Source organism: Saimiri boliviensis, chromosome 1 (assembly GCF_048565385.1).
Source record: "Saimiri boliviensis isolate mSaiBol1 chromosome 1, mSaiBol1.pri, whole genome shotgun sequence".
NCBI lineage: Eukaryota > Metazoa > Chordata > Mammalia > Primates > Cebidae > Saimiri > Saimiri boliviensis.
In genome coordinates this window covers 77,481,897-77,507,531 of record NC_133449.1, presented here as the reverse complement: position 1 = coordinate 77,507,531, position 25,635 = coordinate 77,481,897, and the positions used below count along the sequence as shown (strand labels likewise).

General features: G+C 44.9%; 1 protein-coding gene across 20 annotated transcripts in view; it reads right to left on the bottom strand.

Moving 5' to 3' along the window:
• The window catches only part of BCL11A (BCL11 transcription factor A), a 100,978-nt gene that overhangs the window by 15,771 nt on the left and 59,572 nt on the right, over nucleotides 1–25,635 (bottom strand). The gene's annotated exons all lie outside the window — the stretch shown is intronic.

Here is a 25,635-nt window from a genome sequence, read left to right as displayed (position 1 = left end):
TTAACAGGCCCAAGGCCTGAAACAAAAGAACTGTGGTGAGTTATGTCCCACAGTTTCTGTTTTGTTTTCAATTTTGGTCTTTTTGACAAAAGGGAAGGTGTTTGTTTGAGGAATGGGGAGAGGTCGTCTTTGGTTCATTTGCTTATATGTTGGTTGATTATTGTCTTGTGTAAAGAGATGTGCAGACAGCAAGGGGAAAACTGGTAATATTATGGGTAGCCTGGAAACATGGGGGAATTTTATCTGCAAGGCTGGTTTACATGCATACATTAACTTTACTTTATAGACAAACCCAAGCAAAAACCAAAATGCTGATAGGAAATGAGTAGATTCGTGAACCATTTTTTTATGCGACAGAGTCCCACTCTGGTTTCTCTGTTCCTCTGCGCCTCTCCTCCCATGCTATATTTATGATAGGGCCTTCAGTGATAGGAGAGCCTTAGGGATTTCTGGACTGGGCTGGACCATACTCTAGAATCCTGTCAGCGGGAGACCCTAGGTAGACACGGCTTCTCACAATACAAAGCAATAGAAGATAAAGATTAGACTTCTGGGATCCCAATAACTTTGGCCATTAAATGACAAGGAAAGAACCAGCATTCCAATAATTGCAGCACGCAGGAACCCTGGCCCACCTTCACTGTTTTACTGCACTTTGTTGCCTCTGGTGAAGACAAGTGACTTCTCAAACTAATAAAATGAATCTCACAGTCACTGAAGCATTTCTAGCACAGAGATTTTTGAGAAGAAAATTTAATTTGTGCAACCTGGGGATTTTATGGTTTCTGTGGTGAGTGCTAGCTTTTCCAAGTCCACCTCTAGCTAACTAACCACTTAGATGTCCATCTTGAGACAGACTGGAGGAGATGGTGCAGAAGACACTCTGTGTGTTCTAGAGGTTTGGAGTTTGTGGTGATTGGGGAGGGTGGGAGAGAAGAAAAACAGACTTTGATGGTGAATAAACAGTATGTTTTCCATTAGCTTAATATTAAGAGCACTTAGAAGTGTTGTTGTTATACTCCAGGATAGCAAGTCTCAAGTGTAAAATACATCCTGTTCTCCTTATTTAGAGTACACTGCCAAGCACAGCCAGAGCAGTTGGGACAAGATTTGCTTTTGCGAAGAGCCTGGTGGGTAACAATGGTGTGCTGCTGAGAAGGCTCTTAAACAGACAGCATAGGTCTGCTGTCACCGGGCCTGCAGAGGAGGCCCTGGTGGAAGCACCACCTAGCCTGAGACCATCTACAGATAGTCTCATCCTCTCTGACCCAAAACAAAATAAACACCGCAAAGTGAACCAACAAAAGCCAGAAGACCAGACTTAAAGAAGTATGTCTACATTTGACTGTTTATGTCAAGTGAATTGAGTGTGGCGCAAAACTACTAGAGATTTAGTCATGGTAGTTTTCAATGAGAAATCTGAGAATCCATGTTTGCAGTTGTTTTTGCCTCAGCCGTTCAATAAGTTTGCTGCCACAACAGACATCCTTCTCTCAGGAAACCCATGCAACCCAGGTATCTCTGTGATCCCAACACAAAAGAAACAGGCACTTGGATCCTTGTATAGGGAGTGTCTAATTTCAAATTCTCTGCCACCTACTCTGGGAAGAGACCCTGAAGTGCTTCAGCAGGCCTCCAGCAAGAAATGGGAGAACTGCTAACCTAATCTATGCTTAGCCCCTCGCATGAATCTCCAGTTGCCAAACTTAGCAACAAACTCATTAGCCCTAAACAAGCTGACAGCAGGACCACGTGACCAAGTAAGGACTCATCTGAGTATCTGGCATCAGAGTTTGCTTTTGTTTTTGTTTCCTACATTGTAAAAAACCTTAGCTATCATCAAGTCTATCCCTTCATTTTACAGATGGGGATACTGAGGCTTTGAGAAACTAAATGACTTGCCCATGGCTACGCTGATGGTTCACCACAATGTGAAGATTAGAATTTGTCTCCTCACTCCTGTGTTTTCTTCCCCTCTGCTGTTCCTGCCATGGTCTTCAATGACCAACAGGAAGGTCCTGTTTCTACTGATCCATTAGGCCGTACTTAACAGTCTTGGGGGAGGGTCCAGCCCGGCAGTGTTATAAGGGGCTTTCGAAAGGTGCCAATGAAGTGACTCAGTCTCACAATCGGAAAAGAAGGTGTGGGCCTCCCAGCCTCACCTTTGCTGTGTTCACCCTCTACCTCTGCTTCCCCTGCAGAATTAGCCAGCTGAAACCATTTCTATCAGCCTAACAAGCTGTTTACTTTAGAAAAAAAGCACACTGTCTTTGTGAGACTCAGCCTTGCATTTATCTTCCTCCAGGAAGAGGGTCAAAGCAAAGCCAATTGGGGACCCCAGCTGATTCTGATGCCTCTTCCACTAAACATATCCATAATATACTCCTTGGTAAGTAAAATCGACATTCCCACATGAACTGGAAATGCTAAATTGTTAATAGCCTCCCTAGGGCTTAACTTCTTGCTATGATGCCTTCAATTATTTCATCACGGCTTAGGCAAAGTAAAGTATCACAATTAATGCTTCTGAGCGTCAAACTGGAGGAGCAGCTCTGCCTTCTCAGGCGAAGGCAGGGAAAAAGAGCTGCCCTTGGTTGAGGATCTCTTCTCTGCCCACACTCACTTTCATTCTCCCCCAGCCAGAGATGGGCTCTGGTTGCTGGCTAGGAAGTGAATGATCTAGTTATGTCCTCTTTATTTCTTTGTTGGTGCTCTTAGGCAAGTGATTCTCACAGTGTGGACACAGCCCCACCCCACCATCAGCATCACCTGGGAGTTTGTTGGAAATGCAAATTCTTGAGCACCACCTCAGACTTACTCAATCAGAAATTGAGGGCGGGACAGGGAAGCAGCAGTCCATGTTGAATAAATTCTCCAGGTGATTCTGATGCACACTCAAGTTGAATCAGCACTGCTGTCTTATGGTAAGGGAAAGTGTGAATGCTGGAAGCTTTGAGATTCCCTGGGCAGAAACCCATGAGCCATGAGGCTGTTCTCCCTCCTGTCCAGGACCCACCTCCTTTAGGACTGGAACAGTCAAAAACAAATTAAGCTTAGGGGATCCCTCAGGGTCCCTCCATTAGGAAATCTAGGCTCCACCCACTGTCTGTCATTGATAAGGACCGGGAACAGGTCCAGGCTCTCCATCAGGTCAAGGGCCTTCTTAGCATAAGACAACACCCAAACCAGCTTATGCCAGACAGACTGTATCCTCACTGCTTCCATAAAAGCTGACATGCTGGAGAACGCAGCTGTGGCAACTGCACGGGCAGGGCGGGAAATGGACTCCTGTTTACCTTTCTGATCTCTCAAATGGGACACATTTCTCTTTTCTGACTCAATCTTTTTTCAAATGCCTTACACTTTTCTGGTGGAAGGTGTTTCAACCTGTTCTATTTCATAAAGGTCTCTCTAGATCCAGCATTTCCACTTGGGGCCTCAGAAATGCCTTACACATTATTAGGTTGCAAAGTTTCCTTATGGCTGAATAAAAAAATAATGACTCTTATTTTTCAGTTCTCATTAAAAAATCTACAACAAACTGGGAATGGTTTTGATTTAATGTTACACATTCGGCCACTTTATATTTCTGTATATATTGGGTACCAACTTTTGACACAGAGCTCTAAGCCCAGTGGGATGTCCCTGGAATTTAAGGTCATTAAATCAAGTTTTTTGGTTTCCTCAAGAACATCTCAAAGATTCCTTGACTGTTAAGATGCTATTTGTTTCTGAAACTAATCACTGGGTATGTAATACAGTCACATTACTGTCTACTAATCAACAGGTAATAGTGCAGATTTCCAAATGTGCCAAAACAGCTAAGCAAAAAGCATCATTCCAACACATTTAATGACTGCTCTGGGAGCCCAACTTTTATCAGGTACTAAAACCACAGGACTCTCCACAGCAGTACATAGATGTGTGTTATTCACTTAAAATGTATGTGTGTATGTGTGTGCATGTGTATGTGAGTGTGTGCATGTGTGTGGGGGGGGTGTATGTTTCCTAAACATATGTTTTTATATACTTTCCCTGTGTTGTTTTTTTTTTTTTTTTTTCAATTAAACAGGCCCAAAACAGTAGAGCTGTCCCATATGGAATGGGCTATCTCACGATGCTGTGACCTCCCTTTCTTTCACCCTGGATCTTCAAAAAGAGAATGGATGATACCATGATGAGGAGGGGTCTCTATGTTGGTGACAAGCCACAATACAGCACTCCCAACAGTCCTTTCCAGTTCTGTAATCCTCAAGTCCCTCAGCCCCTCCAGGTAGCCACCTTCTAGACTACACTTAAAATGCATCGTGAACATCTATAAAGTGCCCTGGAGGAACCAATTCCAGTTCTGAATCTGATTACTAGGTTCAAGCCACACAAATAACAACAGTGCAGCTAGTCTGAGCTAGAGGGTTCTTTATCTAACTGCAAAGTAAATGTCCTTTCTATTCAGCCACGTCTAGCTCTTGACCCTACGTTTACCATAGATACCAATTCTTCTCGCTTAGATTCTCTGACTTATCAGAGTATTATAGAGCAAACATTAGCTATGCCTGTGTCTTGAGTTGTGTCAGTCTGTACTGAAAATGTGCCAGCTTTATCATCACTCACAGACTCCTTAATTAACCTTCTGATATTGTCAAAATCGCATTCTCTTTTGTTCTAGAAATGAGCATTTACATGGCATTTTTTCCCTTCGTTGCTTTTTTACTGGCTAAGATTTTGCCAAATCCTGATGGTCTTTAAAAAATGAATTCTGCAAAAACAAAAAGCAATACACTAAATACACAAAAACACTACAATATTGAATTTCTTCCTTGAAACTCGTCCTTAGATTCCTTGATACTTCACTAGTGACTTTGATTACAACCGTCACTCATTTTGAAACTCTTTTCTGATCAATGCCATCCTCTCAAGCCTTGATTATTCAAACAACAGGTTACTAACTTCACCTTTTAAGAGTAGTCATCCTAGGCTTTTTCTCAATAAAGGGAGGAAGTAAAAATGACATTTTGCATGCCCCTTTATCTATAAAAATGCCAGCCACCAATCTGTCAGGCCTAAACAAAATTTTTCTGCAAGCTGTGTCTTTAACATAAGCAAAGCATATAAATCCAAAAAAAAGAAAAAAAGAAAAAGGAAAAAAAAAAATCTTGCTTTTCTGAAGAATAACTAAGCTGAAGACATTGTGTTCCATCTTTGTGTTGAAATGCAGATTTCCCACTAAAAGGCAAATCCTTCATTTCAAAAGGTTGAATAGGATGGTACTTAAAAAAAGAATTCCAGCTGGTTAAATTTAGGGTGTTAAAAAAAGTTCACTCCAATAATATTCTTTGGCTCTGGGCCCAAAGTATTTTCACTTGATCGTGAATTAGATAAATTTTTATTACACTTTAAGCTTTTGCCTTAGAATGGTGGAACTTATCTAGGAGACGGAAAGGGCAGCTGCATAAAAAGACAAGTTGTCTTAGGACAATTTTTTTTGTTTATTTAATCACATACCTCACTATGCAAAATGTGAGTTCCCCAGGATAAATTCCATTCATTCATTCTCTCATGCATTCATTCAACAAATATTTACTGAGTGCCTACAATGCCCAAAGCAATGGGCTAGCCTCTGTGGGCAGTACAAAGAAAACACAGACACAGATTTCTCCCACAGCAGGCTCCATTTAGTAGAAAAGGTAAAGCCTGCACAGAAATTGCTCTACCCCGATGTGGAAAGTGTGTCATGAGAGAAGTACAGATGAGCTGCTATGGAAATTCAAAGGAAGAGAAATTACTTCCTTTTGGAAGGGCGGGAGAGAGGCTTTGGGAAAGAGGAAAACTTATGACTTAAACCCAGAGAGCCAAGAGGAAGGACTTCCTAGATAAAAAGAAAAAGCCGGTAAAGATGCTCAGAGAGAAGCAAACCCCAAGGTGGGTACAGAGTCAATGGGGCCCAGTAGGTGGTTACATTCACATCAAAATATTGCACTCTGGTTCATCTACCTGACAGCAGAGGATACAACCATCTAAATAAATTAAATCCTCTGAAGACTTCTGTGATATCTTCAGTTTTCACAAGTGCATATTTTCCAATTTCACATTTTCTAATAATAAGGAGCACAGCCATGTGGACTCTTGTGACACTCCATGAAGGTTCATCTGTTCTGTCTCCCCTCCTCCCCCACCTCAATTGTTTCTTCCCCCAATGTGTGGTGGGTGGCCAGCTAAGGCAAAATTTACTATGTTTTATTCCTCTGAGTCAGACAAACAAGTGTTGATAGCCATGTTCTTCCTTGCAATACTGCCTCCCTGGCTTAAATAATCTATTTCATATGTCTCATTGCCAGTTTAAGATGGGCTTGTACTTGCTGACACATTTTCAACAAATGACTGCAAGAAATGTTGAGATTTTCCTACACTACTTTGTCTCTTCAATCATCGACTTGACCTTCCCACCAAATTTCCCCTCTTTCTTCTCTTCAAAGCCGTAGGGAGGATAGGGGTACCCTTACTCCTGCTCTGAGTCCCCAGTTGAGGATCTTGTTTGTGTGTAGTGGAGGCAGAGGGAGGGGTGTAGCCTTGCCTCTATCTGAAGTATTTATCAGGTTATTTGGGAGCTGCTACTTTCAGAGATCCCTTGCCCTATGTATTCCCACCGCCACCACTCCCAGGATTCTTTTCTTCCTTTAGGAAGCAGGGACTTGTTCCTCTGGAGAGATTGCTGGAGGGAAGTCAGCAGGAACCTAAGTTCTGCAGCCCCAACACTGCCACTCACCAGCTGTTTCGTGACTTTGAATAAATGCTTTCTTCTTTCTGGCCCTAAGTGTTTCCAACTTTGAGAAGAGAAGACTGAATTATATGGGTGGCTTCTCTCTCCTGCCTACCATGCCAGTCCAGGTCTCCTTTAGACCAGCCAAGAGACCTACTTACTATAGGCCATGCTAGAAGCTGGCCAGGGTAGACCTGAACCCTTCATGACCTTGACAGGGATTAGAAGGGCCCTACAGGAGAGCTCAGGGCTGGGCTCGGTCCCCAGGCTAATCTTTAGGCTCAGAGAGTGAGCCTGATGGTGGATTTCAACCTCCTGGGACACAGTCTTGCCAAGTTCACCTGTCTGAACTTCAAGGAGGAAACCTAGGTAACGTCCTTAGCCAATGAGACTGAAGGTCAGAGAACCAGGAAGAAACTTCTCCAAAGCCAGGCTAAATGTCAAGGGAAAAGGTCTCAGTGGCTCACGCCAAGGCCAGTAGCAAAGCTTGGCCTCATGCCAGAGCCTGGCACCCACTGCTCATGAAAGCACACACAGGACTCTAAGAAAAGGGAGTCCTCTCCCCAGCCACCACAAACCAGGACAGCAAAGCCCAGCACCCCGTGGTCCTTGCACTCCCCCCACACCCTGTCAGCATGGAGGGTTCTTGGAAAGCCATGCGTAAAATGAATTTCTGTGCAATAAATCACATTTGCTAACCAACATAATTTCAGAGATGTTTCGTCACCCTTCCAGGCTCATTGAAAATTGGCAGGGCTTCTAACATTTTACCTTTTAAGTGTGTCTTCCTTCCCCCCAACCCCCAATATCCTCTCTGTCAAGTAGTTAATGATCTGTAAACAAACACTTTAAATTCAGTGGGGGAGCTCACTATTTAAAGAAACCCTGTGGTGAAACCTTTTGAAAAGTTAACAATCTTTCTGTAATGTGAAAAATCACTCTCTAATTTATCAGTTTCCATTAATGAGATTTTTGTATGTACTGGGCCTTCTGAAAGTGGGGCTCAACGGCAATTGATGCCTTTGTAGTTAGAAGGGATGAAAAGATGCTGCCCTGAACATATTTCTGCCACCCGAATTGTCCAGCTTCACATAAATGTATCACAAACACCCCGGTGCCTCCCTACCCAACTCGAGAAATGAAAGAAAGGATGGAAAATCATCATTTAGACACCTGGAAAGCCTTGCAAACCACACTTGCATTTCTCCCGGGTTAAGTAGTAGATACCTGAGAAAGATGAAATACCCATTTTCAACTGAGCATTTGGGAAGAGGCATGGGGCTGTGAAGATGGATGAGATGAGAATGACCATTTGCAAACGTTTGATTCGCCTGCCAGGGCAGAGAAGGGCTTGTCTATCAAGGCCAGCAGAACACACAACTCCCAAATTACTCTGAAGAGGTCACCCTAGCCTTTTTATCTGCATCAACTCACAACAAATGTACATTATGTTTCTTTTTTTCTTTTTTCTTTTTTTTTTTTTTTTTTTTAGACGGAGTTTCACTCTTGTTACCCAGGCTGGAGTGCAATGGCGCGATCTCGGCTCACCGCAACCTCCGCCTCCTGGGTTTAGGCAATTCTCCTGCCTCAGCCTCCTGAGTAGCTGGGATTACAGGCACAAGCCACCATGCCCAGCTAATTTTTTGTCTTTTTAGTAGAGACGGGGTTTCACCATGTTGACCAGGATGGTCTCGATCTCTTGACCTTGTGATCCACCCGCCTCAACTTTATGTTTCTATAGTATCATTTTGATCGGTCTTCAGAAAATACTAGAATAAGTATTTATTCTTATAGGGGCTCCAGGAAGGCTCTGTCAGGCCTTCCCCAAGCCCAGCAAGTCCAGAGGAGGACAAGGCCTCCAGGTCCAAGTCTAGCCCTTCTTAAGGAAGCATGCCTGCCCTGGCCTGTATGAAAAGTTTTCTGTTTGTTTTTTTTTCTTGAGGTGGAGTCTCACTTTGTCGCCCAGGCTGGAGTGCAATGGTGTGATCTCGGCTCACTGCAACCTCTGCCTCCCGGGTTCAAGCAATTCTCTGCCTCAGCCTCCCGAGTAGCTGGGATTACAGGCTCCCGCCAACATGCCTGGCTAATTTTTGCATATATAGTGGAGACGGGATTTCACCATCTTGGCCAGCCTGGTCTTGAACTCCTGATCTTGGGATCCACTCACCTCAGCCTCCCAAAGTGCTGGAATTACAAGCGTGAGCCACCACAGCTGGCTGGAAAGCTTTTTTAAAAATTGAGACAGGGTCTTACTCTGTCGCCCAGGCTGGAGTGCAGTCATGCAATCCCAGCTCACTGCAACCTCTGCCTCCCTGGTTTAAGCAATTCTCCTGCCTCAGCCTCCCAAGTAGCTGGGACTACAGGCACCCACCACCATGGCCGGCCTCACCTCCCAGCGATCTCGGAAGTGTCCTGCTGTGAGCAGCGGGGACACAACTGGGCTTCAGAACCCTGCCCACTTTCTAATGAACACCCTCCCACCTCTCACCTCAGGGCCACGGCAGAAACGTGTCTTCTGGACCCCGGTCTTACAGCCCCTTTCAGGCAATCTCCTCACTTGCCTTTCTGACACTATGGAGTGAGTGGCCTATGGACCCGAGGGGAAGCGTGGAAGGCACTTCGCAGGCCTAATACCCTGTGACAGTCTTGGCCAAGAGATTCTGAGAAGCAGAACTGGCCATTCTCCAGAATGAAAACCTATTATGTCCTATGGTTAACACAGAGCTGCTCGGAAATTATGAGAACTAATTTAAGGCTTCAAAGCTCTATATATTTAAAAAAAAAAAAAATGGTCTAACAGGTCAGGCTCTAACATTTCTTCAGGAGCAAAACTAGGCTGCCCTCTCGCCTGAGGTGAGGCTGAATGAAGGAGAGCTCTGGTGCTGGGAGGCCAGGCCTCCTCCCATGACAGCAAGTCCTTCTTTCAGAAACAGGCCTCTGTCCCGGGCACGCGGCCCCGAGTCCCCTCAGCCTCCCAGGCGTACAGCAGCCCCGCTCCGGCCTCAGTCCTCCGCTCTCAGGCCGAGTCCCGCACAACTAAACACAGGCCTTGGCTTCGTCGCTGTCGTTTTTTGTTTTTTTCTTTTTTCCTCCCTGGCTTTTTACCCAATCTCCTAATCCTTCATTTACACCACTGACCAATCAGGAAAGAGTTCCCTGAACAAATCGGAGATGCCCACAGGTACAACGTGCCATCACTGGAGAAGCCCCAGTCCAGCCACGGGGTGGGACGCTGCTGTCTGTTCTTGGGTCTACAAATTCTGCTGATTCCATAGGAGCAACAACCAACGTTCCCAGGCACCTCCAGGCTCCTCCAACCCACGGGGCACCATCCTCAACTCCTTTCTACCCACTGGGCAGGTCCGCCTGAGGACTCAGCCTAGGATGCCTGGGCTCTGTGGGTTCAGGGGCCACACACTACGGGGGGGGGGCAGGACGGGGGTCATTTTTGGTTTTGAGTCTCTCTAAGACTGCCTGGAAAATGAGGTCTCTCAGGTCTGGCATTTCCGTGAAATCCCAACCATGAGGCCGACCACAGGCCACCAATGTCAAGATCTCTCAGGTCTACGAGGAACACTCCCCTCAGGCTGAAATCCTTTTGCTTCCAGGGCCTCAACCTTCGACTGCTGAGTAGAAAGCCCCCTCTGTCACCACCCCACAGATCTCCGCCGCCATGGTGCTCAAACCCTGTCAGGCGGTGGGGAGTGTGGACGGCAGGCTGACGCGGTTTCAAAGAGGCCGACCAGGCAAGAACCGTCCTGTACTCCTGCCCCGGCCCTAACGCAATAAAACGTCTTTTATCAATGTAATTCAAGGCAAAGAGTCAAGGGTCTGTCACCATTTTAAAGAGGCTTATTACATGGCCACAAAAATTTGCCTCAGGCTCAAACCTGGCATGTAAGGTATCAGCGTGGGACAGGTTCTTTTGATTTGATTTTATTTTCTTACAAAATCTGAAAATGAAACGCTTCTGTCCCTCCCTTCCACCAACCGTTTTTTTGATTTATGGGGAGGAGGAAAGAAATCTGAAGTTGACAGGTTGGGACAACTCCACTCTGCTTTCTCACTCAAAAGCTGCTTTTGTTAAATCATACTTTGCATTTATGGCCTGCGGCTCTTGGCTGACTCTGGCGGCTCATCCAAAGTGGAGCAAGCTGTGGACTTCCCAGGAGGAGGCCTCACTGAGATGACTGGCCCCTTCTGCACCAAGGACAGGACGGCCCTGAAGGCCAGGGGGCTGGGGACATTCAGGCACTGGCTAGATAATGCAAAGGACTGCAAAGGACATGTCTCTCTTCTGACCCTGGCTTTGCACTCCATTTCTCCTGGATCCAGGTCTCCCTGTAATCAGCATGCATCTACCACTGGTTCTCCAACTAAAATTCAAGGCGTCTGAGAACCAAGACTCAATGGTCTACCTCTGACTGCCTGTCGCCCTGCTGGGGCAAAGAAGAGTCCCTCAATAAATACTCAGAAAGCAAGCACTGTGCAGTGAACTTTTCTTCCTGTGGGAGAGCTATTTAAATGACCTGGCTGGAGGGACCAGGCCATGGAGCCAGCAGTGACCAGGGGAAACCTTCCCTAGTAAATGATTCACTAACCAAGGAGCCTCTGGGTCAGCCTTGACCCAGGAGAGGATTACAGTCCCTTGGAAGTGGCTGCTGGTCCATCACTTCACTGTACTATTTTGGCAATCTGTAATAGTGTATTTATTCAATGGTTGTCATGGACAATCAGGTTAATAATTCACTTTCCAAATGCTATGTAATTACACAGTTAGAAGAGCTACAATGGATGTCAAATTTCCTTAAGTCTTCTGATGAATTGGTCTCAATTACTAGTCCGGGTCCCTTTGTCCTTCCTCTCTCAATTTCTTTAGCAATCCTCCACATTTTCTTCTATTCTTATCCCCTACCTGCACCCCCATCTCTCTGTCCCAAGAGAAAAAATGGTGTGAAGTACATCCGCTGGAATAATCCCTATTTTTGAACCTGAACCCATAGTTCTAAATAGTTTTTGCTCCACTAAAAGGGCTTAAAAATAAGGCTAGGAAGCTAGCCCTGGGAGGTGCATTACAGGATGGCTGGAAGCCCCCAGCTGCCTCTCTGCCTCAGATGCAGGAGAACACCTGCAGCCACCCACACCTTGTCACCCAGGTTGCACTAGATCCTGGTACAGCCCAGGGGCGGCCACAGCCCAGGGAATAAAGAAGGCAAAGCCCAGCTGTGCTCAAGGAGACTGGGGCTTCTCAGCCCAAAGACTGGGAAGGGCCCTGGAATAGGTTATCACCTCCCCTCCCAGCACTCCATTCCCAAACCTAGCCAGCCACCTCTGCTTAAGACATGCTGGAAGGTGAGAAGAGAGAAACAAGTACACCTTGAAAATAAAAATGAAGCAGGGATCCTAGGAAAAGTAAAAACATTCAGAGCCCAGGGCCTTCTATCTGTCTCCCAGGAGCTAAACCAGGCCCTTCACACCTCTGCTCTGTGGCTTTAACACACTACACCCCACCCACCACAAGCACATACACAAGCTCTCAAGAGTGAGAGGGTCACCCAGGGCTGGAACTGAGGCCACCCATGCCACAAGCTGGCAGGTGAAGGAGGACAGGAGTCAAGGATGACAGTGCTGTCCACAGCTGGCCGCTGGCTAAGAGCAAGAGCAGCAGAAACAGTGTTTCTTCTCCATTTCCACAGCTTGTGAGTTTTTTGTCTTTTTTGTGTTTGTTTGTTTTGTGCTCTACCCTCTGCATCTTTCTCTCTTCCCACATGCTCCAGCACACACAACTCAAGGCTCCGGCGCATTCGAGGTGTTTTTTGTTTTTGTTTTTGTTTTTGTTTTTTTAACCCCACAATTGAGATTAATTTTCTAACAGACCCCCAATACATTTTATGTGCTGGTGGGAGAGACTTTTGACGATCACAGCGTCCTGGAATGAGCTCAGCATGCTCTCTGGGAAGTGAATTGGGAAAAGTCTCAACACACAGACAGCCCCACAGAAAATTCTCCAGCTCAGGAAACCACCTAGATACAGAGGCCTTCTCCAGAACCTCAGGTCTGTTCTAGTCCTGGTGTCAAAAGAAGGGGGTTGGACTGATGTTTCCCAGCAGAGGGCTTGGTTGTCACTTTCAGACCTAACATCCAATTCATCGAAGGCACTCCTGACTCCCAGGAAGAGAGGGAGACCTGTTAAGGGGTGGGGTGGAGGGGGTAGTTTCGATACACTTAGGACATTTTGGACCATTCTATCTTGAGAGTTTAGTTTGGTTGGAGTTTAGTTTTTGGGTTGTTTGTTCAGGTTGTGGTTTCTTTTCCTCCATTAAAAAAAAAAAAAAATTGGAGCTGTATTTCTGTTTCCTGTTCATGGAGCGGACAGAAGGAGGGTGTGCAGTGGAGGAGGTGTGTGGGGGGGAGGCTGATACATGGAGCAGAGCCGAGAATATCCGGAACTGGAGAAAAGTGAGAAATGGAGCTTTTTTCTTGGCTTCCAAACAGTTGTAATTTCCACTGCCACTGCTTAGTTCCTGGGCACCAGGCATAGAGAGTGGGAAAGGGGCATGTGACAACTTTGCCACAAATCAGGATTTGGCATTTAAATCCACAGGAAGCAAGAAGAATAGAGGGACTGCTTATTTATAGATTTGCAGATGAATGAGATAACCAAAATGCACTTCTCGTGTATGTGAAGGAGCAATTCCATTTTCAGACTTGGAAAGTTCTCCATAATTAAGTATCACCCGACCCCGAAAGCACACTGCATCCCAAGGTTAAGATCAGCTTCCTGAAAACAGGGCAGAAGGCTGCTGCTTCAGTGGCAGCTCAAGAATCCTATTTTGAAGGACAGGTTAGTACCACACTACATTTAACTGGATTCCGTTCATGTGATTATACAGTGCCTTGCTTTCTAGAATATGTAATCATCTCTTTCTGATGACATTTTAAATATCCAACTAGACAAATAATTGCAGCAATAATTGATAGCAGAGTCAAGCTGGAAGATCATTGATTGGCAGAGTCCCCACTGAAACAAATCTTTCTTTCAAACATTACAGAAATGATGATGCTGAAGTCTAACTTTTGCTGATAAATGCTCAAAATCTGATTTACTGATAAAGGCACCGCAAGAAAACCTGCACTTCAGCCTGTGATTACTTTGCGAGATGTTTGTGAAGAATTAGGAGGTATGATTTATATTTTTTCCCATGAATAATTGCAAGGGTAGTGTAGATAGTTGGAAGAGAATCAACACAGGCGAGAGAAGTGTTGCTCCTTAATACTACACTTCCTGAACAATGCTGGCCGACAATCAGGGTTTACAGCCCTTTCCCCTCTAATACATATCCCATGGTAGACAAATGGTCTTGACAAGGGGAACACCAGGAAAGAAAGACACACAAATAATCGGCTCCACTCAGGCCTTGGAAACCTGGTTTAAATCGATGCCTCAAACTGGTTTTCAGATTCCCCTGCCCAGTGCAAAGAGTCCTGGCCAAGGTCAGGAGACTTGGGATCAGGCGAGTCCCAAATGATCTCAGACAAGTCCCCAGGTATATCTGCAGTCCCTTCAGCCCCGGTCTGTTTCTCTGTCCAAGGCAGAACCCAAATCAACTGCTGTCTATGTCACATGTTCAACTGTAATATTTAAGTTAGGGCACTGTGTTCAACCATTCAGACCCTGTGGAATGCTGCAATTGTCAGAAATCACTCAAGAGAGGATGCTCATCTCCAGGAAACATCAAATGAATGAGCTGGCATATTAGCAGACGTGGATTACAGTAAGGAAAATTTAAAACAGAAGATGTATCTGGATGCTTCAGCCGCCAACAAAGGAAGAATTCAGGGACTGGGTCTGAGCACTTGCCCAAAGCACTAGAAGAAGGGTTTCTTTTAATTTTTCTCAACTATTTTTGTTCCTCTGATTGTTCTTTCTTTCTCCCTTCCTCCTTTTTTTTTTTTTTTTTTTTTTTTTTTTTTTGAATTTCCTTCTTTTTCTTTCTTGGTTGCTTTTCTTTTCCCCCTTTGAAACTGAACCATTATAAATGAGTTGGTCTCATAGCTTCTGTTAAAAATCAGAAGCTTGTTAGATGTAATGATTATCTGCATTGTGACACTTACCGCGTATGAGGGGGCTTGTCGAACAGCTTTACTCTAATTTAGAGCTCCTCTGTTAATTAGAAAGCCCTCAGATTTCCTGCAAATGCAGGTCAGTATCGACAGCTCATGCTTTTGATGCTTCATCTGTGACAGTTGTCGGGCTGCCCTTCCAGGAGCTGGCAGGGTTGTCCAGACTCTGACAGTGTCAGAAAATGCAGTCACCGCAGCCGCTTCACAGGAAGTCACACGCAAGGTCCGCACAGTTTCCCTGCCGCCCAGAAGCCTGATGAAATCTGCACTCACATTCAGCTGAAAATAGCTCGAATTCCAACCCTCTCTCCCCCTGCCTCCTCTCTTCCCCTTTTCCTCCTTTCTACTTCCCGCCCCTCTTTTTCCAACCTCTGTTTCTAGCATCTTCTTTTTCACCTTCCCTCTCTTTAGTCCCCAACAACTGGGGTCCTCTGCTGTGAAAAACAGCCACATTCACCAGAAAGGGAAGTGGGTTTTACAGATAAACTGGGTTGCATTTCACTGAAACAGCAGTGATTGTGGAACAGAAACTCTCCCCTCCCTGCCTTTTAAATAATATTTCCTATTTTTCTGCACAGGTCAGCAGTCGCACCTGGTGAGGCTGAGGTCAAGGCCGTACTTCCAACATAGTTTGCAAGTTTTGTCTTAAGAGAAGGGGGACTTTGGAGGGGGGCGAAGAAGAAAGGAGAAAGAGAGGAAAGGTTAACCACTCAAGCAAAAATGCATATGGGCTGAGGTTTCCTGCCCTTATCACCATTCCAGCGTAAACCTCAAAATTATAGGAATTCTTGCTTAGGAATACCTCATTATGGAATATATGTGCTGGGGATCTGGGGAGCAGGGAGAAGGGGTGTGTGTTCATGACCGTGTGTGTAAACTTGTGTGCTCCAAATTTTATCAAGTTCAAGCCAAAAAATCCTCTGTGGCACTTGTTTAGGACTTGGCAAAAAAAAAAAAAAAAAGGGAACAGAATTTAAATCAAAATAGGAAATATAAAAACGATTTGTACACTCTCACCACCACCACCACCACCAAGGCATAGCCCTGGAAGAAAAAAGGCATTCCTTGCAGCCACAGTTTCCCAAATTGACCTTTTACCAGGTCAATGCCCAATTCCCTAAACAGGTCTCCTTCTTCCTTGAGGTCCTTGCAAACAAATGCAGCAGTCCAGAGGGTAATACAAGTCTGGTCTTAGAGTTACTGGCTTATGAAATGCAATGGGATGAGGTGGGGTGAGAGGCCATAGCCCAGACTGAATGGCAGTGACCAGGCAGGGTGGGGCAAGGCCACCCCAGCAAGAGTGCCAAGGACAGCAGCAGCTGCTGCTGCAGTGGGCTACTAGCCCCGGCAGGGCCCATGCGTCCACGGCCATGCTGCTGTCGTCTTGGTTCTTGGCTAGCAGACGCCAGCCCCAGGAAAGTCCTCCATGCCTTTAAGCTAACTGCAAAAACGGAATGGTGTAAGCCAGGGCAGACCCCCTACTCTTTTAGATCCTGCCTATAAGGGAAAAATAAACCTAGACTTGGAAAATAATGTGTAAAGTGGCAAAAGCCAATCAACTCATTTAAAAAGAAAAACCCTCCATCCAACGTCACGAAGCTGCTGAATATTAGGTTCCTGGGAAGCTGTCCCAGCAACCTAGATATGAGAAACAACGCTTGCTATTCTGGGGTGAGAAGTGAAGTTGCCTTTCACTCGGGACTGTCAAACGCAGTCTATAAATACCAGCAACGCCCCTTGTGAACTACAGGCTGAGCTCAACCCAGAGAAGGCAAGTGTTTCCCAAAGGTCACACAGCAATTCCAGGTCCCCCAGAAGTAGCACTTCACCAGATGGATCCCTTCACCAGATATCTCTTGGAAATACACATTGCTGCAACTGATTCTCATTTTCAACATGAAGGCTGAGGAATGAGATTGCACATTTTAGTTTCCTTCCTCAACTTTCTTTCTCCAACCTTCTGCTCTGGCTCTCCTCTCCCCCACCACACATACAAAAAAATCTTTTTAGTATGTTTAGGGATCTATTTCCATATCTACCCCAAGTTTCCAAGCCCCTTGTTCTATCAGCAGGTCAAGAGTAGAGAACTGTGACAAGCTGTTCTCCATTCTGAAATGGATTTGACTGAACAGCTGCTGAAAGGCAAGACATCCTAGGGAGACTGGTACTGGGGATCTCAGGGTCCTTGTTCTGTGGGTGGACCATGGCTCCTTTCCAAAGAATGATTTGTGATTTGTTCTCTCTCCTACACATCAAAGTGAGACACCAATCACAGCTCTACTGGCCTACCTTGCCCCACCTCCAATTTGGCAACTTTACCTCCTTCTCACACAATGAGAGAGAATGGGTAGCCAAATTCTAAGAGTTCACTTTCTGCACATATGTGTAGTTAAGTACTGAAGTGAGAAATTCAAGAAAACTATACTTAGGCATACACACACACACATACACACACACACACACACACACACACACACACACACACATTTTGAGACATAATTTCTAAAGACCTACCAATCTAAGAGATTGAAAGAAAATGACTACGTCAGGCCCAGAAAAGCCTTGAAATTGTCGCTGTCCACAGACCACAGCCCTGTGCTGGACATGAGATCCTCCAACTTTGAGATAAATAATGCACAGAAATGAGCAGCATGATGGATTAGCTGGCAGATTATTATCAGACATGTGAACATGCCAACTCAACTTCACGATTGGGCCCGAAACTTCTCTCAGGAAGACCTTGATAGCATTAGATGGCTGGCAGAAGTATCACGGTGTGACAGAGAAGCAGCCCACAGTCTGAGAATGACCACATCCCTTTCCAGGAGACATTCCCACCTAACACCCTGGGAAGGCTACCACCAGTCCCTCTGTCTCTCAAACCTGGCCGTGGCTCAGCCCACACCCATTCGTGTATTCGCCTTTCCCCTGCTAAAAGAAACGGAATCAGAACAAATTAATATTTAATTTTAAGATTACTATTCTATCAGAATTCAAAAGACTCAAGAGATTCAAAGCAAAAGCAAATAGCCCTCCTTTAAGTCTAACGTTGCCATTCAGGTATTTCGGAGGGCTAGGCACAGTGAGTTTCCCTGTCTCCAACCTGTGATTTTCCACAAGGCACGAGGGGGAAGGACAGCGTGACACCCCTAAGTGTGTGAAGTTCTAACCTTTTACCCAAGTAATGATCTACTTAATACAATATTTTGTCTTTAATCAATGAAAGAGTAAGATAATTTGATATCCTATAAAACTCCCTAACCTATATTTTGCAAGTCGATTAGCCGAGCTCTTCTTGCTAATGTCAGCAGAGCCTATGTTACATCTCCAGTCAGGCTTTAGGGTGTCTGCGCCCCACAACGCCACACACTGAAAGTGGAAGAAGAAAATTCACCAGGGAAGCAGTGTAGTGGACAGGTTACTTTTTCATCATCTGTATGGAAAGTGGGAAATCATCTTCTCAAATGGAGATTATCTTCCCTTGGGATCCTTCTGGAGGGCTATAAATAATAGAACATACTAATCAACATTAGATATTTAAAAATGAATACAGATTCAGATTAAGGGAAAACTAAATGATGCCTTTATACAAATCTAGAACAAAACAAAACAAAACAAAAAGGCATGAAAAAGAAGGCTTAGTGGATCCCCCTTAAGGTTAGCCCTATTCTCTGGCAACCAAACAGACCTTTAATGAGAGTGTTCAAAGACACCATTTCCCACTCCCTTACTTATGAGCAGTAGAATGTAAAAAGCAAGAGGCTTAATTTTAATACAATGATTTTCCCATCAACCATTCTATCTAAGGAAGCTGCAGAAAGGTGAAGACTGGAAATTTATAAACCTTTTACGGGAAATCTGGATAAGAATTTGGTCTAAATATATGAAGAGGAACATGGACAGCTGGCACAAACACAAAATCCAAGTATTCCAACTCCAGCTCCCTGATCACATCTTCCACTAACGGTTTGCTGACTTGGTTTTGCCAGCTCTAGAATGGAGCCCCCATCCAAAGCTGGGGAAGCAGTACATGAACAATTAGATATTAAACACTCATAGATCCCTCTCTGTGCTATTACTTTTGACCTGGGTTTCAAAAAACACAGTAACACTTATAATGTATTCTCATTATGTAGAAACATTTAAATTATCCTGGAAGAGTTTGTCTCACGGGCTGTTCAAAGAATGTTTCTTCCTTTCCTTCTAGGAACATGAGGAGTGAATCTATTTCATCGAAGCCTGTTAAAGATACCTGAGTCATGATTTTAACTGAACAATTTCTCCAAGAATCCAAACTGTGAGGGGGAAGAAGACTGTCTCTTTGGTGGAGTGGGAGACACCATTGTGTCCTCCCTGGTTCCTCTCCTCTGTCCTTGGCAATCCAGTTACAATTTGACAGCATTTAAAGATGACAGTACTTGAGATAATAGGACAATGCCATAACAGGATTACAGCAAATGTGAAAGAAAGGACACACGTAGGTACTGTCATTTAGGTAATGTCATCTGTGATCAGTTTTTGTTTCATTTTTTGCTGACACAGAAGTCAGTACTACTTATACAATTCACTGGAAACCCTGTTATGGATATAAACTAGTTTGCTTCCCACAATGAAAGAAAATATGTATTGTACTGCAGGGGAATTAGGTAAAACTGTCTAGTTTTGATTAACATGAAAATAACAAAAAAATTCAAATCAATATCAATAACCAAAGATCCAAAATCAGCCTAAAGTCACTGCTACCCATAACAATTTTTTTTTTTTTTTTTTTTTTTTTGAGACAGAGTTTTGCTCTTGTTGACCAGGCTGGAGTGCAATGGCATGATCTCGGCTCACTGCAACCTCTACCTCCCAGGTTCAAGTGATTCTCCTGCATCAGCCTCCTGAGTAACTGGGATTACAGGCATGTACCACCATGCCTGGCTCATTTTTGTATTTTTAGTAGAGATAGGGTTTCGTCATGTTGGCCAGGTTGGTCTCAAACTCCTGACCTAAGGTGATCCACCCACCTCGGCCTTCCAAAGTGCTGGGATTACAGGCCTGAGCCACTGGCCATATCCAAAACAAATTTATCTTCAATGAAAAAAATTGCTGTGTGACCTAAACAATAGGTGGTCAAGAGGTTTCTAAAGGCTATCTTAAACCCCAATGAAACTGTTGCTTTAGAGTTTGAGGAAAATAAAGTGGAAATACCTAACTAAATTCACAGTGTGGAAGCCAGTCAACACTAACCTACCTGCCAATGGGGTCCTTGTCAGTCACTTACACTATTCCTCATTCCATCACTTTTATGTCATTTTGCCCACAACATATCCAAATTTATATAATAGAAGGGTTTGGAACCCAGTGCTACTCTACTTCCTAACTAATTTCTGCCACTGGAAGTTTGGTCCAAAAGCCACCAAGTCTCCTAGAAGCCCTTATTTCTTGACAGTGAACACACGGCCGCCCTGCCTGCCATTAAAATAGCTGCCTCATCATCCAGGATGACAAAGAGCCACACTGCATGCCAAGTGACCAGCCACAAACAAAAGCTTGTTTGGCCAGCACCTGTCTCAAAAGAAAATTCTGGCTAGAAAAGGAAGCACCTGAAGGAGACTGAAAAGAAGGTCTGACATGTGAAATTCTAACAGAGGCTCATTCCCCTCTAGGACACTCTGGGTCACTAGAGTCTCTTTCTGCTTTCCTTGTTCCGCGGCTCATCTCCTGAGATCCAGGCCCTTCTTTCCAACTGTCTGTTTACTATCACTTTTATCAGCCACCATCTCACCTCATCCAAAAAAGTTTATTCAACTTCAGGCTAGCGTAATAACCTCAAAGCAGGAGGACACTATAAAAGGGAGGTCACAGGGATATGAATTTTTTTTTTTTTTTTTTTTTTTTTGAGATGGAGTTTCGCTCTTGTTACCCAGGCTGGAGTGCAATGGCGCGATCTCGGCTCACCGCAACTTCCACCTCCTGGGTTCAGGCAATTCTCCTGTCTCAGCCTCCTGAGTAGCTGGGATTACAGGCAGGCGCCACCATTCCCAGCTAATTTTTTGTATTTTTAGTAGAGACGGGGTTTCACCATGTTGACCAGGATGGTCTTGATCTCTTGACCTCGTGATCCACCCGCCTCAGTCTCTAAAAGTGCTGGGATTACAGGCTTGAGCCACCGCGCCCGGCAGGGATATGAATTTTGATGGCTGCCTTGTTTTGTCACATACCATCTCAATGATAAATGCTATCAGGAAACACCATCCATGTCCTGAGCATCCCAACGTGGATGGACTGGAGGAGAGGGACAAGGGACCAGTACAGGCCCTGATGGGCCCTTGGTTCTGAACTTCATTCCTGCTCACTCCCCATCTGCAACGGGGGCAAAGGCAAAAAGAAGTCTTTCCAGGATTTCAGCAGTCTTCTATATAAGTAACAGACCCATGTGCTAAGTTCCTACATTGTCTGGTTCCATTCTGCCTGTGAAAGGAAACCCGATAGTCAACCAGTTCCATCCTCTAGAACATATAAGTCAACATAGGCAAATTCAGCATGAAGGGTATTACAGAGAATTTCAACAACCCTTCCACCTGCTTTGCAGAGTCCTCAGTTAACATCCCCTAGCATGCTGCCTTTGTCTTCTGCTCAGAGCATTTCAACAGCCCCCTGTGATCCGTAGGATATGGTCCAGCTCCTTATGCCATAATTCCAGAGCTCCACAACCCAACTCCAGATTTCTATTTCAGTCTTAGTTCCCTCTTCCCATCAATGAAAATTTTCCACCCAAGTAAAGATCCCTTCCATTCTCATTTCCTTCCTGGCTTTTCTTCTTGTTCTCTTACCTCCTGGAATCTTGCTCATACTTCAAGGCCTCACTGAAGGTCTACCTAGTCACCTTCACGAGAAGAATCAATCTCATCCTTCTCCAATCTCATAGAGCACTCATCCCATGCACCACCCCCTGACTCATATCCAGGCCTTACATTGCTGGCCAACCGTCTATGCCTCTAATTAATCCCATGTCTTCCAAATGTCCTCCGCTTTCCATGTACAAGGAATTCTTCTGCCTCAGACTCCCAAGTAGCTTGGACTGCAGGCGCAGCCCACCACACTCAGCTAATTTTTGTATTTTTAGTAGAGATGGGGTTCCACCATATTGGCCAGGCTGGTGTCAAACTCCTGATCTCATGTTCTGCCCACCTCAGCCTCCCAAACTGCTGAGATTATAGGCATGAGCCACTGTGCCCAGCCTCCCAATGTGTTTCTTACGTATAAGGACTCTTTCTCCTGCTTGCTTCTATTATATTTGAAAGTACCAGCACAGCATGTGACATGATATTCATATATCCTAGGAATTCAACAAATAGCATATAAATGACTGATTTACCTTCCTAAAAGGGAAGTTATTTTTCCAAATATCATTTCTGTTCAAAATGGTAATTTTAACCTTAGCACCCACAAACAGTTCCCTTCTGATAGCTACTTGAACTTTCAGATAAAAAAAAAGCAAGTTGCAGTAACACGTTATGCTACACAAAGATTAGCATGAATATCCACCCTCTTTAAACAGCCACCCCACACCCTGGAGAAGAGCAAATGTGACGTTCATGTGCCAACCAGACTGTGTCCCAGGTGGGTCAAGTCTGACAGAGTTACAAAAAATAACATCATCTTCTATAAGTGAAACCCAACTATGTGGTTGTGCAACTCCATAGCTGACTTTCAACCATGGTCATCTGCAAACAAGTTAGTCTCAGCCACCTGCACATCCTGAATGCAAAAAGCTAAGTTTTAAAAGCATATTCTTAATGCTCTTTTAAATGCAGCACTACTAAAAAGGACCTCATTTTGATGCCAGAGGGCAGCCAACATGGACATTCTTGGTCCCCTTCAGCTATTAATATGGTAAAGGGAAGTCCTAACTATCATTTGAAATGGTCCCCACAGTTCTACAGGCTGGGCTGACTGTCCACATCATCAAAATACCCTGGGCATCGTCACTCTGCGTCGAGAGCCAAGACCTGTGGCCAGGTAGGACCCAACACTACACAGGCACAGACCTTTTCCATGTTAAGAACCCAAATCTACACAGCCCTTGGCACCCAGACAGGTTCAGAAAAGGCAGTCCACACAAATCTGCCAAACAAATGAATAAAGTTCAGACATTGCATTTATGCTAACTCCCTTGGAAATTGAGAGAGAATCTGGAAAGAAAGATGGATGTAAGAAAAACGAAAACTCTGACTTTACAGGAATTCACTAGTTACACAGTTAGCATCTCCACTTAAGGAGAAGATATGCTGATGAATAAGACTGAGTTGGTGGCAGGCATGGTGGCTCTCGTCTGGAATCCCAGCACTTTGGGAGGTCAAGGCTGGAGGATCACTGGAGCCCAGGAGTTCAAGACCAGCCTGGGTAACATGGAGAAACCCCATCTCTACAAAAAAAAATTTAAAAATTAGCCAGGCACAGTGGCATGCACCACTAGTACCAGATACTCGGGAGGCTGAGGCGAGAGGATGGCCTGAGCCTGGGAGAGTGAGGCTGCAGCAAGCTACAAACATGCCACTACACTCCAGCCTAAGTAACACAGTGAGACCCTGTCTCAAAAACAAATAAACAAACAAAAAACAAATAATTAAGCTAATGTTTAGAATTAATTTATTTCTGGGGGAAAAAAGACTTAATTGGGTGCTCCCTCCCCTTTTTACTTTTTGAAGCCTGCTAGAATTCTAGGAAAATAGATTTCCTGCCCTTACTCTCTCCTTCCTCACACACACCAGTGCTCATGCGCTTCTCTGACCCACACGCTCTGCTCATGGTGAATAATTCCACCTCAGTGGGCCTCTCTGTCTCTCCATCATTACCAATTTCTCTAAAATTTCAGAATCCAAAGGGCATTCTCATTTCCTTGAAATGTACTTTGGTGCTACCCTGAAAGATGGCTAGAGTCTTGAGAAGACCCAAACAGTTAAAGGTGACAGACTGACTTGGTCCCAGTCAAGTTGGTGGGTGTTTCGTTTTGTTTTGCTTTAGCTTTAATAAGGTATAATTTACATACAACAAAAGTCATTCATTTTAAGTGTACAGCTAGATTAAATTTGCTAATTGTATACAGCTGTGTGACCTCCACCAGAATCAAGACACAGAACACGTCCACCAGTCCAGAAAGCCCCCCATGCCCCTTTGCTGTCGATCCCCGCCCCTAACCCTCTGACCCCATCCTTATAATCACTGAACCCCCACCTGCCACTATCATTTTGAGCATTCCAAAATTTCATGTAAATGGACTCAGACAGGATGTCGCCTTTTGTGTTTAATTTCTTTCACGGAGCAGAACGATTCTGGGATTCATTCATGGTGTTGAGTGTTACTATTTCATGCTTCTACTATCGAGTTGTATTCCACCATACAGCCGTTTTATCCATTCACCTATTGGTTGCCATGTGGGCTGTGACCACTTTTTGACCATTATGAACAGTAATACAATGGACACTGTGTAGCTGTGTTTATAGGACCATATGTCTACATTTCTCTTAGGTAAATATCTAAGGCATTTTGAGAACACAGAAAGGTTTTGAGTTTGAGAGTCCAGGGAGCCCTCATTTTGTCATCCTCCAGGCTACCCCCTCCTACCCCATTCCCCGAAGAGTTCAACTCCAAAGCCTGTATCCCCACCATCTGTTTGGCTCAGCTACCAAATGTCATCCTATTCCAAACAGAAACCTCTCCATTACCCTAAGGAAATAATGGGAAGAGACCCCGAAACATTCTTAAAATGGGCATTCATTTGAACTCAGGCCAAATGAATTGGACTCTGGGTCAGAGATAACCATTAAATATGGTGTTCAGAGTCCTAAGAGCCCCACTAGCCCAGAGATGGGCTTAGTTGACCTCCATGAGCAGCATAGAGTCCACGAGATGACTACTACCTTGCCAAAGGCCTTGGGAAGAAAGATAACATCAAGGTCTCACACAACACTCCAGGGAGGCAGCTGCTGCCCAGTGCTGTGGACAGCAAAGCATCAGTGCAGAAAATTGAGGTTCCCTCTGCCTCACTTTCCCCCATCCTCATCAGCTGAGCCAGGGCAGAGCTGGGAGACCAGAGGTGAACAGGAAGCAGAAGGACACCTGGGAGAGTCAGAGCCTCCAGTGGGACCAAAGCTGAGTGGCCCAAGGCAGTGGCAGAAGCTGATTAAAGGAAGACACGGGAAGTGGAGGGGAAGTAGACAAAAGACAGGACAGCCATCTTAGACAACAGTGCAAGGGGGAGAAGCTGAAGAAAACCAAATAGAGATCGATACTGACAATAAACAGAGAGGGACAGTGAAGCCCATGGGTGAGGCACACCTACGTTACTTAAGACACCTGAGCACATTCGTACGCCTGGGGCAATAAATACATCCTTGAGCTATACTAGCTGAGCTGGAGTGAGACAGAACGACACTGACAGGCCAGATGGGAGAGTGGGAAGACGTGGGCTAGGTGCTGGGAGTTTGGCTTCTCATCTGCGCGTGGCCTCTAAACTGGCCAGTGACCATGGCCTGGTCACCTCCCCACTCTGGACCTGGGTTGCCCCTCTGTAAACAAGGAGGTTGGAATAAATTATCTCTAATACCCTAATGTCTTATAAATCTTGGGCAATTTTTGCCAAGATGGGAGTATGGGGAGAGAAGAATGGAAAGAGCCCGGAGCTCAGTGACATGAGATATCAAAGGGGAGGAGAAGTGTTCATTTTATCTTCTTAATCTCCAATTGGCAAAGCCAGGCTGGGGGCA